Source organism: Centruroides vittatus, unplaced genomic scaffold, assembly GCF_030686945.1.
Source record: "Centruroides vittatus isolate TY-2023 unplaced genomic scaffold, ASM3068694v2 contig_349, whole genome shotgun sequence".
Classification (NCBI taxonomy): domain Eukaryota; kingdom Metazoa; phylum Arthropoda; class Arachnida; order Scorpiones; family Buthidae; genus Centruroides; species Centruroides vittatus.
The window spans coordinates 3,741,129-3,758,793 of NW_027122172.1; the positions used below are offsets into that span (position 1 = coordinate 3,741,129).

Below are 17,665 nucleotides of genomic sequence, written 5' to 3' on the forward strand. Positions count from 1 at the left end.
TTTTAACCATTTAATTAACTTTTAATGAATTTTAACCATTGTAGTTGTCAGTTTTGATTTTTTGTGTGTATGCGTTCTACAAGTACTGTACGTTGTCGATTACGAAAAAATTGGCACGGGAATCGACACATTCGTTTGTCAAGTGTAAGATTTGACCATTATAAACCAATTATTCGAAGGGCAAACGGGAGAAATCATTAGTTTCTGACTTGTGTTTCCGCAATTTTCTGTTTACCACCCCGATGACGTCACTTCCGCTATTCTCTTCACCAGAAATGACGAAGGGATCAATTGGGTCGTTGACTTTCTTATCGAAGGAGTGGGAAGTTATAAACTATAAAACATTTTAGGAATATTATTTTCGTTCGACTATAAACAGTCTTCCTCTTATTAAAAACGGGTGCTTTATTTTACGTTCGATGATTCCTTAATTAATTAAAATTGCGATTTTAAACCTAAAGAAAAATGAATATTTCGAAATTAATTGCTGGATTGTTACAATATTAAGAAACTTGATATCTGACACGAATTTCAAAGTGCAGCATTTATTTTTGGAATGGATGTTTTAATATTAATCGACCGTTCGCACGCCTAATTGTTAAGCAAACGCGTAAATGTGCTTACATTGTTGGCGAGCTGTCATTTATGAACGCTATTTTTACTCGGAATAATGAATTTTAAGTGTTTTTATATATATATTAAAGTGTGTGCTAGGCTAGAATGTTTTATAAAATATAAAGTAACATTTTTTTTTATTATCTTGGTTTGCTAGATGCTTAATGATTTCGATCACATTCAAGGAAGAACATTGTTTTTATTTTGTTATGTGATTTTTAAGTTATCGAAGGAGAAGTTATTCAAATCTATCGCCCTTTCGTAAGAGGATGGGACGTGTTTTTGATATAAATTACATGTAAACAACCTAATCTAATGGGGATCTTTTCAGGATTGATATATATTCTACGGATTTCTTAATTTGTGATAAAGTATATATATATTTATTTATTTATATATAAAATTTTTGTTTTATGCTTGTTTATATATGTAAACAAGCAAGTATGTAAAATTGCCAGTATATTACAGAATTTACAAATGTATTACTAAAGAACATTAGGAGTAATCGTCGGGTAGATTTTTTGATTGGGTGTCGCATCCACTGTGTGCTACCTTACCCACATCTGCATCAAAAATTTTTTTTCTTTCTTAATATTACTTTCTTTGAGATACTTTACGCAAAAAAGAACCCCGATTGTCCGAGGTAATGCGGATCGATGCTACTTCGGATAACTGGAAACTCGGATAAAATGGATGGCCGCAGCCATTTCGGATCAAAATTAGCAATGTAGAAATTTATACGCTAGCACTTTTAAGCCTCTTTTTATACCTTAGTGAGTTTAATCATATTTAAAAACAGCAATTATTCCATCATTTATTAAATACCAATACATACAATAAGAATAAAAATGTGCATTGTGATAGTTACATTTTAATACAAATGATTTGTTTCACTTTGAAGTTAAATGATAAAAGACATGGTGTTTTGAATTTTTAGTTAATTTTCTTTTTTAGAAAATATGTGATATATTTTATAGTTGTATACAGTATAATTGTTTTATTTACAGACTATAAAACAATGAATACAGTATAAAAAAATAATAATTTATTATTATTTTTTATAAACAATTTTACATTAAGTTAAAATATAAAAAAAAATACAAAATATTGGAATTTATAGTAATTTTTGGCACATTTAGGGTAGTGCAATGCAAGGAGACTTGTGGGATTTTCTTTGAGCAAGGGCGAAACATACACAATTTAGATTGAATAACCAGTTGATTAATTTGCTATAATAATGTTTCTTAGACAGGATTGTTTCATTATATTATCTTATATCTTATAAGAATGAATAATAAACGTTAAAAATAAGTGAAAATTCAAACTATACCAAAAAAAAACAGTTTTTGAAATAGTATGTCACTAGTTTTCCTTTAAGCCACTCGCTGGAACAAGTTCTGTTGTACACGGACTGTAGTTATTTCGGCATAACTATTAAAATAAATATACTTCTATAAAAATCTTTTGCTCTATAAAGTTATTATATGGTAAAAAGTGAGGGAAGGAAGAAACGAAACAAATCTCGGAATGGGTGATTGCTCTTCCCGGCCCTTTCTCGGGATGCCCTCGGCATAATGAAACATTAAACGGCATTTGATTATATTTGTAGACTCCAAATGAAACTAAGAATAAAAAAAATTGATTAAAAATGTTCGGTTGTTATTCAAAGCTGCAATATATTGTTGAATAAATTTTATACCAATTAAATACATCCTAGGAAGTTGATATATCATTAGATTTACTTTTGTTATGAATAATTAAAATTCCTTTTATAGTAGTAAAAATATAAATGAATGACAACTGAATTGTAAAATGTAAAAAAGTAAAAATTTATACCAATTATTAAATTTATGAAGTATTTGCACCAACTCTGAATTATTCTGTACATGTTAAATATATAATCGATGACGACAAACAAAATTAGCGAGGAAAAATTATTAAATACTTTATTTTTATTAATAATGTTTCTGAACAAAAATTTTTCAAAGCGTATATTTTTGTTTAAAAATACTTTTTGATTTTATTAAAAATTTGAAAATATTTATTATTTTGTAATAGTTTTATTTTTCGTTTGTTATTGAATTATTGTCTGTAAGGTATAAATCATACTGGTTTATTTTATTTACTACTATATTATATTACATATACAAATACAGGATTAATACTGCGTAATATTTATAAATGATTAGGTATCATCACTACTTACAAAAGTAAGGTGACCAGATTTTAACATTGGTAAAGCGGGACAAAATTCACGAGGAAGGGGAGGGGTTGTCTTGTTAAAAAAATTGTTCTAGAGCAACGAAATTTTATCATAAAAGAAATGCGTAAATTGCATTGTATTTTTTAAAATTTCAACATATGTAAAATTTACAAATATAATAAATATATATACTATTATAAATTTTTAAAAACTCTTTATTCTTTTACATATTTCGCATTTGAGTGAATTTTTTTTTAATAAATTGCTGTCCTCGTTTAAAATGTCATAAAATTTTTCACAAGAATTTGTTAAATTATATTTTACACATAATATTGCTTTTATAGTCTCAACACTTAATTGTGATTTGTCGGATGTCCACACTTTATTCACGGTAGAAAAAACACGTTCAGTCGGGGCATTTGTTCCTGGTAAGGACAGTGCGTATTCCACAATTTTTAATGCGTTATTGTATGGAACATAGTTTGTTTCAAAATGATGAAATATTTCTAGCCGTTCTCTGTTGAGATTTTTGCCGATGCTCAAGATTTAACCTTTTCCTTATCGATATATTTTTTTAATAATGATATTTCATTAAAAAGATCATTTTTGGAAATATTGCTATCTGGAGAATGTTGACTAATGTGATCGAGTGATTTTTGCACATCTTCCCAATTAAATTCTTGTTTTAACGTGACTCAATGAAAATGTTCAATATCATTGTAATGTCCCAGCAAAGAATGCCCGTTGTTCACACACACGGCCCTCAGGGTCACATTCCTCTCTTTTGTTGTAAAGGGATTGGTCACAACCACCAAATTAGGAAGGGTTGGGAAGGAAATTTCTACAAGGGACAAAATATATATCTAATATGGCGTACAGCCACAATACAAAACGATCTTTACTGAATCTTAAACATAAGACGCAAGTTTATGACATACAATTGACAAAAATTTAATCCTTCCAAAAAGTCGGGACTTTTAAAACACTGTGGGATGCAGGACAAATTGTTAAAAATCTGGACTGTCCCACCAAAAGCAGGATGTCTGGTCACCTTATACAAAAGCAAAGTGCATAATAGTGTAAGATTATTTATCCAATGGCAGATATCATTTTAAAAACAAATAGTAATTGTTTGAGATCATAGTCATGGTTTATGGTGGATCAAGTACTTTTTTCTAGTGATGGGATGATACCAAGATTTCTCCCGATTCCGATTCTGCTGAAAACACCTGACTCTGACTCCGATTCTTTTGAATACTTCTTAATACTTTATTTTACTATAGAAAAATTAATGATTTACATTATGAGCATGGTACATAAATTAATTAATAAACATCAAGCTTAAGAATGGAAAATCTAGAATCAATCTTTTGAAATAAACCTGAAAATTCTCCATTTATATGTGCATATGCATGCTTTTATTGTGTACTATAAAATAAATATGTAATCTTAATTCAGATAAAGTTAACATTGCAACACTACCCTCAAAGAAATTACTGTTAATTTCATAATACTATCCCATCGTGTCATTTAAGGTCGCCATCTTTGGAAACTTTGTTGGTCAACGTGATGACTGGGGAAAGATAAGTAAAAAGATGCACTTTTTTTTAAAATGCTTTTCACAATCAGTATGCCTCATAAATGCTTTAATTCCATCATATTTAACATTAAATGAGGTTCAGTAAATGAAGAATGAGCAGAATAAATATCATTATCACGAGTTAAAGTTTTGAATTCATTCACTTGTGCTAGGTTTTTTTAAATGTACAATTGCCTGAACTTTTTTTGAGGTAAAGAAGAATAAAACAAATGCCTAGACTGACTCATAACAAAAAATTATAGTTATAATGAGAAAGTCGTTTTATCATTAAAAAACACTTCTATATAGGACTAATTTAGCTTGAACAACACCTTGCAACACTTTTAATTTATTTAAAAGAATGTTTTGGACCCCTTTTTATAGATCTGTGTCAGGTTTAACAAGAAGATTCAAATTGTCTTCTTAAACAGTTTGAATCTTCATTTGTTTAAATAAATTAAAAGTGTTGCTGAAAAAAACATTTAAGGTGTTTGTTCAAGCATTTTATCACGATAAGTAAACATACTAAATACAGTATAAAAATAATTTTATATAATAATTTTTCAATTAAAATATAATTTTTGTTTATATTTTAAACTGTTTTGCCAACACTTAAATACTGTATTTTTGTCAACTGCAGCCTTGATTTGAAATTGCCAGTCATGCCAACTCATGCCAACTGGATGGCAACCCTGTCACCCTATCTTCTCTAAATTGGGGACAATTAGTACAGGACCAAGTGCAATCTCTCATCACTTTGACTGTACAAAAGAAAATCTGCCATGACAAACATTACCTTGTGTAGGGGGAATTGCGTACTCTCTGCTTTCTCAACATGAAACTTTCCAATAACATAAAAATTAAAATATTAATAATTAAGTATTAGTTTGACTGAAACAAATTTAATTTTCTTATTAAACGGGAAAGAATCGTTTCAAGAGTTGGAAATCGCGACGGGATTTGCTCAATTCCGATTACTGGAAAATGCTCAATTTTTCCTATTCCCTATTGCAGCTAATCGTCCCATCTCTACTTTTTCCTTAGTTTACTTTTAAATCAAAATTATATATCTTATTTAAGAGGATGAAAAGGTAAAGTTGTTAACCAAAGTAATTTTTTAATTTTTTTCTTAAGACATCATAAAAAACTTTACCTATTATCCATGTTAAATCAATGAAACATTCCAGTTTTTTAGAAATTTAGGGGATTTATATAAATCTGTAAAAAAAAATTAATTTGAAAATATTATAATTTTTTATTTTGAAATGATATTCTTATAAAACTAAAACTTTTATTATCTAACCTCAAATTTAACATTCGTGTTGACTAAATTAGCTATCATTACATTTCAATATTGAACACAGAAAGAAATAGAAATTAGGACTTAAGAAATTATAATATACAAGAATTGTAAGTTGAACTTGTCCCATTATTTCTTGTATTTAGTTTTTTTTAAAAATAATTGTAATACGAATAAAATATTTTGGAAACAAAACTGTCAAATCTGTGTACATTTTTCGTTTATATTACTCATACCGGAAGAAATATTTATTAAAAATAGGTAAATGTGCTTTATTTTTCCTTGTCTATTGTCTTTTTAATGAAGTTTCCTTGCTGACATTTGTGTATTTATTTGATTTATATAAAAGTATTGACATCTATCAACATAATTTTAAAACTGTTTTTAGAGAAAGTTTTAAAAATTTAAGTCATTTCACTTACTTTAAAACTTTAAATGATGAGTAAAACTACAGTTTATATTTCAAAAGACAATAATTGAAGTAGAAACTTTGTGAAATTCAGCAAATTTTTCTTCTTATCTATCCAAGATAATGTAGAATAAAAAATATAATATCATTAAGAAAACATTTAGTAGCCTTGATATGTTTATTCTTATCCAAAATATATAAATGGTTAATTTAAAATTAAACATATTCATCCTAAAACATTTATTTTTATCTTCAAAAACAACAATCTTGACTTTATTAATCCTCTAAAAATTATTATGCTTGTTTATTGTGTAATATAACTCAAAGTGAAGAAATGGAAATCCTGTTTATTCATAGGAATACTTTATTTTCCCTCTGTCTGTATTGCATTAGTTTGTATTGCATTAATTGTTAAAAATTTAATTATTAGAAAAGTGTTTGTCATTTGATGATTTGATGAAACTATATTATTCCGATTGACGAAATAATTCATATAAAATGCAATAATTTTTAATTGATTAGGAATTATTTTTATGATAAATTTGTTTAACTTTTAAAATTATTTATCAAAATTATTCCTTATTTCTGCTTAAGTTAGACTTTAATTTGAACAAAACTCTGTTAGATTGTGTTGATACAGCATTTGGCAATCCAGTGGCTATGCATATAGCCACATTTTGTTATTCACCATTGTCATTGTTGTTGGTGCAGTTATAGTTTGAGTAGTTTTTTCATTCCATTTAATTTAACTTATTATTTTACACTTCTTTACAATTTTAAAAATATATTACATGCAGGACAATTTGGCAATTCCCTGAAGAAGAGCCCAGAAGGGGCATTGAATATGTTTGCATTATTAGAATAATTTTTTACTCCAGTTAGTAGGTTTGAGTGAAAGTTATTTTTATATTCATCCCGGTATAGTAAAAAGTTAAGAAAGTTAAATCGCTAGTACATTGATTTTGGCATTTGGAGCCAAAATCGGTATAAAAATTACTAGCAAATCAGTAATGTTTTGAAAAATTTATCGTTTTATTGATAATAAGAGTCAGTAATTTGCAATCTCGTAATTATACTCTAGCTTGTCGATACGGCTTGAGTATAGTTAACAGGAAAATTATGAATACATCTTAGAATGTTTGATATTTTGTATATTTAATTAATTAATGAACTTTTCATTCAGTGGATTGAAATTTCAGAGTGGAAAAATGATTCTTAATTCTTTTTTATATTTTTATTCTGTTTTGGAAAATTTCAATATTTAGACTTATAAAATGTTCAAGAACATGCAAACTTAAATTCTAGAACAACTTTTTTTTAATAAACTCCATTTATCAATTTTTAATCAAAGTATTTGTTTTTAATTTATGGCATTGTTACCAGAGGACATTTTGAAATTGTTTTTGCACATTTTCACAGAGGCATAGCTTCAAATAAAAGGTCATCTCTGTGATTAAAGATTGTTTCTGCTTCTGGTGAATGAGTGATAGATTAGCAAAGACAATGTTTCTTCAATATGTATTTTTAACAAATATTTTAGTGTAAGTTAAAAAGAATTACAAATGAATTTATTTTATTAGCAAAGGATTCTAGTAAAATTGTAAAAATAAACTTTTTTGAACTCATCAAATAAAATAAAATAAAATATTGTAAAGTTGAACTTGAAAACAGGTCAGCAATATAGGGGAGAATTTATTTTAAAAAGGGAGCAGTTTATCTTATTTATACTTAAGGTATCTTTAATCATTTAAAGTAACTAGGTATCTGGCTCACACAGGCAGACCTAGTTATTTTTAGGAACAAGAAATTATTGTAATACATGCAACATAGGCTGAATGTAAGTGATTAGCATTTGTTGTGTTTGTTTGAAACCCATAAGTTTTTCTGGCTGGTCACCAGGATCCAGGTTATTTGACTGCTTAAAACTGTGAGATAAGTCGCATTGTCTATCTCTCGCATTGTTGACTGGTTTGTTTGTTCAATCATCTACACTCATATTCTGCTTTCTTTGACAGTAGAAAGCATTGGCTGTAGCATGGTTGATTTTCACTCTCACTCTTGTGGCATTAGAATATGTGGTTATACACTATGCTGCTGTTTATAGGATACACAGGTGTATAAGGAATTTGAAATTTGTTTAGTTTTTTAAGAATGTGTGTAAAAGAAAAGAAAAAAAGGAAGATTAGAAAAGAAGCAGATAATAGTAATGTTTTAACAACTCAAATAGGTGTGAATTGTTAAAAAAAATCTTGGCTTAAAAATTAAATTTAATCTTGACAGCAAAAATTTACTACTAAAAGTCAAGGGGTAACTATCAATTCAAATTTAGCTCCCAAAGGAACTTAGCCTAACCTTTAATTTAGAAACTTTCTAAGGATGTTTAAATATATTATGAAATATAAATCAGAAAAGTTTTAGATAACTTGTCACTTATAAATAATAATAATAAAAAAGGAGAAATCAATGTATTTCAGTGTAATTGAAAAGATCGAGTTTGACAAGCACATGCTTTGGTGCCAACTTTGCCCATAGACTTAGCATCGTAACTAAAGAGATATACAGAGTCAAACTCTGTATATCTCTTTAGTTACCGTATTTTGCGGACTATAAGACGCAGTTTTTTCTTCGAAAAATTGCATCCAAAATTCGGGCGCGTCTTATAGTCCGTAGCGACTTATAGGTATTTTTTTAAAAAATTGCTTAAAAATTAAGGTGCGTCTTATAGTCTGTAAAATACGGTATATCTCTTAAACCAAGGTTTAAAAACCTTGGTTTTTATGATGTATTCTTAATGATAATTAATAAAATATTTTATCTTTTATTATGTAAATTTAAATTTTTAGCATGTGTATATGTGGTTATTTGTATTGACCATTTTGAATCTTGTAATTGGAGTATTATTTTGGAATGTGTTTGTTTTTCAAATTGGAATATATATCCTGATGATGATCTATAAATAGATTGAAAATGTTTGATTTCTAGTAATCTATCACTTATTTTGCTGTTGCTTAAATTTGAGTACTACTTTGAATTTATTCCTTAAATTCAAAACAATACAGCATTTCAAAATCATTTGTTACTTTACATATTATCAAATCAGCAATGCTGGAACTAATAACATCAACACCTTTCACATTTTTCCAGCTTTATTACTTCAGTTAAACCAATCAGCACATTCTCTAATGATGTCAGCACTTTTTGCTTAATATGTCAGGCAATATGTGAATTTTATTTTGTTTTCTCTCAATAGATGGCAGAATGATTTTCCATTAATTGTTCTAATTTTTTATAGCGTTCATTATGTGTAAAAAGTCATACATTTAAATATTACTATAGTGAAATTTCTCACATTACAATACAAGAACATGAAGCTTCCATAATACTGTTTATAATGGTGGTGACATGTTTAACAAATGAGAGGAAAAAACTGGAAGTAGCTTGTTGGCGATCAATGGCTGACGTTCATTGGTAAATACCCAAGTTGATTCTTTCTATAGACAGACTATAACAATAAAAATTTTTAATTTTTTTTTTTGTTTTTATCTAATTTTCAAATAAACACCAATGACTTATTTATACTAAATTTATATATCGATTTCTTATGTTATATGCTTTTAATACAAACATTTGTTATAATTGCAGTAAACTTTTTGTTAATGATCTTGCTTATGTTACAGATTTAAATTGTTTTTACTTGTTAAAAATTCAAGAAATGCTAACTTTTCGCAAATGTATGATACAATAAACCATCTTATTTGAGTTGTGACTCAAATAAGATGCACAACTTCCATTTGTGAATTTCTCACAAAGACTGATTAAGACAGTCTGGGACCCTACCTTAAGTTTTATTTTTAATAATAAATTAAGTGTTCACATTAAACATCATTTATTACAAAACAATAAAATAGACATTTTTCTAGATATTTTTGAATTAAAATCTAGGGCAGGCCTGGCCAGCCCGTGGGCTGCATGCGGCCCGTCACGTTAAATTGTGTGGCCCACTAAGCGATATTATATATCTATTACAACTTCTCGTTATGTGTATACCAAAACAATTAAATAAATGAAAATTCGCATGTGTCATTATTATAATGCTCAAGTGAGAGTACAAACTCTCAGTACAACAATAAAATCTTATTCATTTTGTATTTGTTTTACTTTTTTAAAAGCATGTTTGCCTAAATTGTGGCCCGCCGTAATGTTACGCGTGATCAAAGTGGCCCACGAAACAATTTGGGTTGGCCAGGCCTGATCTAGGGTAAGAAAACAAAATTTAATGTATTCATAGCTTTTTCCTCCGTAAACCTTGAGAACAACAAAATCATGTAATAGGGATGGCCTTTATTTAGAAACCTATTTATTTTTTACTTTTTTTTTTAATTATAATTTTCAAATTACAAATAATTTTTATCAATTGTGATTTTATAATTATATGATCACAAGAGGAATATTTGTAGACAAAATTTGCCTGCTGAGGTAGAGGAGAGCCTCTAAATATAAATTAACTATGTTGTGTGATTTTATTGTTTTTGAGATATGGAAAGGATGTAATTATGTAGACACTGAATTTTTAATGTTTTTTTTTTAATATTTGAATATATATTTACCTAGATAATATATTGAAAACAAAACAAAAATAAAATCCTAATTAAAGGTTATTCTAACAGCAAATTTTTAAATTATATACAGGCCTAATAGAATTAGAAAATTTACACTAAACTTTAAAGTAAAATAGGAACCTATATGAATCAGTTATATGGTTATAATTTAAGAAGAAATCTTAAATTTTATTTGATCTAACAGGAAATTATTATACATGATTTTTTTCTAGATTTTTCTATGGCAAATTTTTCTTTTATCACTTCGGAACAATTGATATTATTTAATAAACTAGCTCTTACCCGCAGCTTTGCTCGCGCGGATTTTGCAATCAAACCCTATTCACATTCAATATTTCAACAACCATAGTAATTGTTATTTAACACCTACTGCTGAGAATCAAACGAACTGTTTTTAATTTGACTTCTAGCTGCAAGTACCCGCTTTGTTCTATAATTGAACCAATATGCAAAAAGAAATTTGAATTTAAAACGGTTTGAACGTTTGGTTAAAAAATCGAAATATATAAAAAATATTTATAACAATGTCTGAAATGTTATCAATTTATACCCCTAAGTACTCAATGAAGATTTCAATGTAAAATGTCTTTGTAATCCAAAAAATTATGGTAGATGATCTCATAGCAATTCTCAGTTAGAATTATGATTTTTGGATCACAAAGATGTTTTACATTGAAATCTAACATATAGCAATCCAATTATATTGTACTCAATGAAGACTAAACGTAATTAAAAACAAAAAATCTCATTTAAAATAGTACAGTAAGCCATTCTTCATGTTAAGACTTAATGCTCTCCCTCTCCCCCTGCGGGGGGAATTTTGAAAAATCCCTTCTTAGTGTACATTTTTATAATGTACCCTAACTGTGTACCAAATTTCAGAAAGGTTCTGGAAATTTCTAGAAAAACTGGAACATTCTCATTGAAGCATCACACATTTTTGAAGTCAACCACTTTCAACCCCCATATCTCCCACACCCTTATAGTTGTCGAGACGCAACCATTATAGTGCTACTATGGGAGACTTGGGGCTACTACCACACACAAACACTATTCATGTGTAGTTTTGGCTGCAGAGTGAAATATAAGCACAAACATGTCCATATATATATAGATTGTGTTCTGTACATAACAATACCATGTTATTTAAAGGATATCTTATTGTAATGCTTCTTGGCTAGTTTTTACTTGTCTTAAAACAAAAAAAAAATCTCTCTCAAAGCACTAGAAATGGATAATGCCAAAAAAATACAGTAAAACTTTTCTAACTCAAATATTTCTTTAACTCAAAGGAAACAAAGCACTTGGTAGGTCTCAATGGAATAACATAGGATTTAATGACTTCAACTTGAATTTCTTAAATTGAATTTTCTCCAAGTCAAAGTTTTTCATGATCCCCGATTAGAGATTGCAATCCAGCAGTGTTTTCAATATAGCTGGATTTTTGCTGGACCAAAATCATTCCATATGGATCCAGCGTGGATGTACTTTTGGTGCAATAAAGTATTATCTGTCTATCTACCCAGAAATAAAAACATAAAGAAATAAAACATTTATTTCAAAATACTTAAGAAGCTTTTATTATTTAAACTGGTCACTATAAATCTTAAACATTTAGGTAGTAAATTTAACTTTGGTTCCATTTAACACTCGAGATACAGATAATTAACTTTAAATGTGTAGTTAGATTATAATTATAATGTAATCTTTAAGTTAAATAATAGCAAAGGTAATTCTACTAATTAATTTATACTAATGTATTATATTATAATAATGTAAGGACAAATAATCAGTGGCTAAGTGGCTATCGGTCTTATCAGTTTTCTTACATAGGCTCTACATATTAGTCTGTAGTTATTTTTAAGTATATAAAAACTATGTACTGGAAGTAGAATAAGTTAACTAAACTACACCTTTATCAGTCCAGCAAAATTTAATAAAATAATAATGTTTTCAATCGTTTTTAACGATCTTCCTCCGTTACAAAAAAATAGAACATTAAATATAGAACATAAAATGTGTTCGGAATAAATATAAAAATTAACAGAAAATGCCCAAGCGGACAAAATATAGATAAATAAACAAAATAAATAGCGGAAAAAAAATATATAAGATACAACAACAAAACCAGCATTATCCGTTAATAACATTAATTAATGTAAAAGGATCTCCACGCAGTAAACAATGAGTCCGCATCTCTGTGGTTTATACAACCAGTTGCCATGTGCGCTTTGCAGATTTCCAATCTCTCAAGATGTTTGACCGTTTGCTTATTCGTCATCATTTTTATAATTGCCGCTTGATTCCATTGGACATTAACATCCTTCTGTCTGGCATCAAGGTTCTTACTGATTGTATATTTGTGCTCCTTGAGCCTTTGTTTTAAACTGCGCATCGTTGCACCCACATAAACAAGCTTGGAATTGAAACGTTGGTCATGTAAAGGCAACGTATATATGGGGACCCCCGAATATGTAAATTAGGCAACCCATATAACCGTTGTTGAATTCCGATCCTCTTTCTTTTTATCGTTTCTTAAAAGTTTGAAAACAATGGGATTATGTCAGTATGCAATGCGAAAATTATTAGACCTGGCAGTACATCTATGTATCTTGTTTAAAAATGGGATGTAATTAAGCACTATTCTTTTTATATTTATTCTGAACATATTTTATGTTCTATAGTTAATGTTTTATTTTTTTGTAACTGAGGAAGATCGTTAAAAGCAATTGAATACGCTATTATTTTATTAAATTTTTCTGGATTGATAAAGGTATAGTTTATTTATAAGTAATTTAATTATTAGTGTTAGTAAAGTAGTGAGTAAGTAATTAGTAGCAGTCTAGTAGTTAGCAAAGCGGCAACGCAACAACATAGACTTCTGCGCCATTATTTAGAAAGTTAATTGAGTATTTGCGGATCCGCAGTGCTGGATCCAACACCTGGTGCTGGATCCAGCTGGATTGCTGGATGAGTGATCCAGCAATTGCAATCCCTATTTTCGATACTGATTTATATTACTTTCAACTTCTCCAGCTTGAATTTTAACATTTATTCTATCCAAAGTGATCCTAATTATTGGATTTCCATGAAATTTTCAGACAGTTAGTTATATCTGTTCTCTAACACCAATTTTTAGATAATGTTCAATCTAAAGTGAGAGGACCTCTCACTTTATCTTAACAAGATGTACCTGAAAAACTGTTTGATTCCATTAGTTACATTGAACAGTTTGCTGAAAGGTGTTACATGGTTTTATACAAATTACCACTTTTTTAAACACTTCAGCAAATAATTTAATATTGTAAAAACGTTTTTGATCATCTTTAATGATCTTCATCAGTTAAATGATAAAGTAAAAAGAACATTACAGAAATAGAACATAATAAATTAAAATTACAAAAAATAATAAGAGCATGCGTGTACAATGTTGCATGCTTAGGGGAATAAATACATAATAAAGATAAGGATATAAGAAATAAATATATAAATAACTCAACAGTTTTGCGTTAAAAATTATAGTCTTTTAATAATTACAGTTTATCTTCATAAAACGATTTCCACACTGTGGATGGAGAGTCAGCGTTCCTATGATTGATACAAGTTGTTTTTACTTGCGCTTTATAAATGTTGAGTTTTTCAAGATATTTGATAGAGTGCTTGTTAGACGAGGGTCTAATAATGGAAGCCTGGTCCCATATAACCTTAACTTTCTGTTGGTTGGTATAAGATGCTAAAACGGTGCTATTGTTGTTTTTTCTAATGGAGTATTTATGTTCTTTGATTTTTTGTTCGAAGCTTCTCAAAGTAGCACCTACATAAACACTATCTGAATCAAAATGACAGTCTTTGATAGGTATGGAGTAAATGCCTGAGGTAGCGATCTTGTTGCCATTCTTTTTATCATTTCTCAGTAACTTGTACACTGTGGGATTACGACGATATATGATTGTAAATTATTGATGTTTGCAATATCGTTCATCATTTTTAAGAAGGGGATGATAGTTGATTACCATCATGCATTTATTGTTAATTAAGGGCGGCTGTTTAGTTTTATTTTGAAAAGTTGCGATGAGTTTTTTTATAAGATTGTTTTGGTAACCATTCTGTTGTGCTATTTGGATAATGTACTCCAATGAAATATATATAATGTATAAATGAAATATAACCTTTGACCTTTGGTCATTAAAATAAATACCTAGTTTCTAATGAATTTATTTCCCTTCAGAATATGTAAATTGGGGACCCTCGAAAATATGCTCTTCCTACAAATTTAGTCCCCACGAGAATATGTAAATTAGGCACCCCCTAACTAGCTATTTTATCAACTGATTGACTCCCCACAATGTTATGCAAATTAGCCCCAAAAACATGCTCTATCCCAGTAAAACTTGACTCCTGTTTACATGTTATCATTTATGTCACAACAGGACGCCCTACAAGCGTCTAGTTGCATCTCCAGTCATGCTGCTTTTTTGGTCTTGTTGACATACAGTTCGTACAGGGAGATGAACAGGTCTCCCAAGGTGTCCAGATTGCCGAGAGAGTCTTTTTCTCCATTATAAAATTTTTATTTAGTTTAATAAAAATATTGATTGAATCATGAATAACAAGCTGTTTCAAACTAGTTTTAACCATTCTTAGAATAACTTAAGCCATGCTTTGGTTTACTGCCTTTTGGATCGCTTTATATATACATAATTTAATAAATGCAATACAGGTGTATTTAACCAGATTCCTGTCAAAATGTGCTGAAATAATTTAAAGGACTTTCAATCGAATTACAGTTGTTAGTTTATATGGTACATATTGCCTACTGTATCCATATTCTCCAAATAACATCAGTATATTGGATTGGAGATATTTCCCATTTTTCTTATAAGAGAACATCTATTTGTTGTCCAATTATTTAAGAATTCTGTAGACACTGGATTGTACTGTGAAGTTGCATTAAATCTGAAGTTTATCTGTTGCACTGTAATTAAAAATAAAGAATAAGACTAAAATATATTGCTAGGCCAACTATTCACTCTCAAAATGAACATTGTGGTGTACTTTTTGCACTTTACAAGTAGGTATACTTGTATGATTTACAAAATCAAAACTGTTTTGAATTAATATTAAATTTTGTAGATATTTAAACCAATAAATAGCTGAAAATATTCCCGAAATAAATATTTCTAGAAGTTTTTTCTAAAGCAATGTAAATATCTAATCTGAGGCTGTTTTTAAAATTTGGTCTGAATCCAACAAATACTAACTCTCTTACAGCATTTTGAAAATTGGAAGAGTTAACAAATTTGTTAAATATACCAAAGTAGAAAATTTTGGTTCTTAATTAAAATTTTGACATTTGTTTGAACAGACAACCGATCTCACGACATTCTGTATGTTAAGCATTATTCCTGATTGTAGTTTAAATGAAAGCAACACTTTTTATCCAACAAATTATTTTAAGAAATGACCATTTTGTCTAGTCTAAAAAGTCATTGTCAGGGAATGTAGTAATACTTAAAGATATGTGCTCTAACATTTAACATGTCAAATGTTAGAATGCAACCTTAAAATGACTTGTGAAACAAGTCAAAAAATATTGGTTTATAAAATATAAAGGTATTGCTTTTATTTAAATTAGAATTAATTTAGTTTTTTTCCATTTTTTTTTTATTTGGCTGCAATTTGAGAAAATTGTAAACCTATAAATTCCCACTGTTGTCTGTCCATCTCTCTTTCCTTAATCTTGAGTTAAATAGAAAGACTAGACCAGATATAAAATGCTTAGGGACAGGGGGTCCCAATTAACTATACACAAATTTCCAATGCAACCTGGAAGTTGTTATTTCATTTCAGTTCTTTTCCCCCGAAAAGAGTTAATAGATGATCGGCACGACTCTATTGATAACAGGAAAAGTATGATAACTAGGGCAAGACACTAATTTGAGCATATATTTTAAATTGAATGAATTAAAAATACAATTAAAAATTGCAGCCAGGCATTGTGACGATGTCACAATAAATAATTGCTTGTTTATGTAAAGTACTCCTAATTTATCAGATCTAGGATTTGAATTCCATTTAAGGATAGGATGTTTGTGCTCATTGTATTTTGCTAGGTCTTACTGTTTTGTAAAAAGCATTCGACTATGTATTACTTATGTATGTATATTAAGTAAGTGAAGTACCACTGTAATTTATGACGTTACATTTATTCTAAATAAATTGATTATTTTTTGTGTGTAAAAATATTTAGCTTCAAAAATTGAAAATTTTAATGCTAAATATTATTTGCATATAAAGCTTTGAAATCCACAAATCTTGACACATTATAATAAAACAGTTCTTTGCTATTCATGTTTAAAATAACCAAGTATTTTATTTACAAAAAAAAATGTTTTCAGCTTTAAGCCGTCTTCAGTTTTACAACTTGTTTCAATGAACATTTAAAGTTGCAGGATTTAAATAATTTAAAAATAAATACAGTAGACCCCCTTATAACATGGTAGATACGTTCTGTGTTATATGAATTCCGTGTTATACGAGTCACTTAGATTTTACAAATACATGAGCCATTCACAGCCCAGCACTTATGCAGTTTAGGGAGTACGGCTATTTGAAAGGTTTTCTTCCATAAAATTAATCGATTTTAGACTAATTTGACTCGAACATTTCCAAAACACATATAATTTTTTTGGAATAATCCATATAAACTATGCTATAAGCAAAAAATTGTAGGAATACTTACCGAGTGCGCACCGTTCGAAGATGCCATTGCTTAAGCTTGTTTTCGCCACGGAAAGGCTCGTCGAATGGTGGACGCATTCCTGATAAGTTATTCTTTCTGCGAAAAATTTGCCGAACTTTGGAGACGTCATTAATAAAAATATAATTTTTACGGTCGTTGAATAATAAATGTTTTTTAGTAGGTCCGCTGCTCGTTTAA

General features: G+C 28.8%; 1 protein-coding gene across 6 annotated transcripts in view; it reads left to right on the top strand.

The window, feature by feature from the left end:
* Positions 1 to 17,665, top strand: part of LOC136974439 (serine/threonine-protein kinase WNK-like) — a 161,850-nt gene that overhangs the window by 5,268 nt on the left and 138,917 nt on the right. The gene's annotated exons all lie outside the window — the stretch shown is intronic.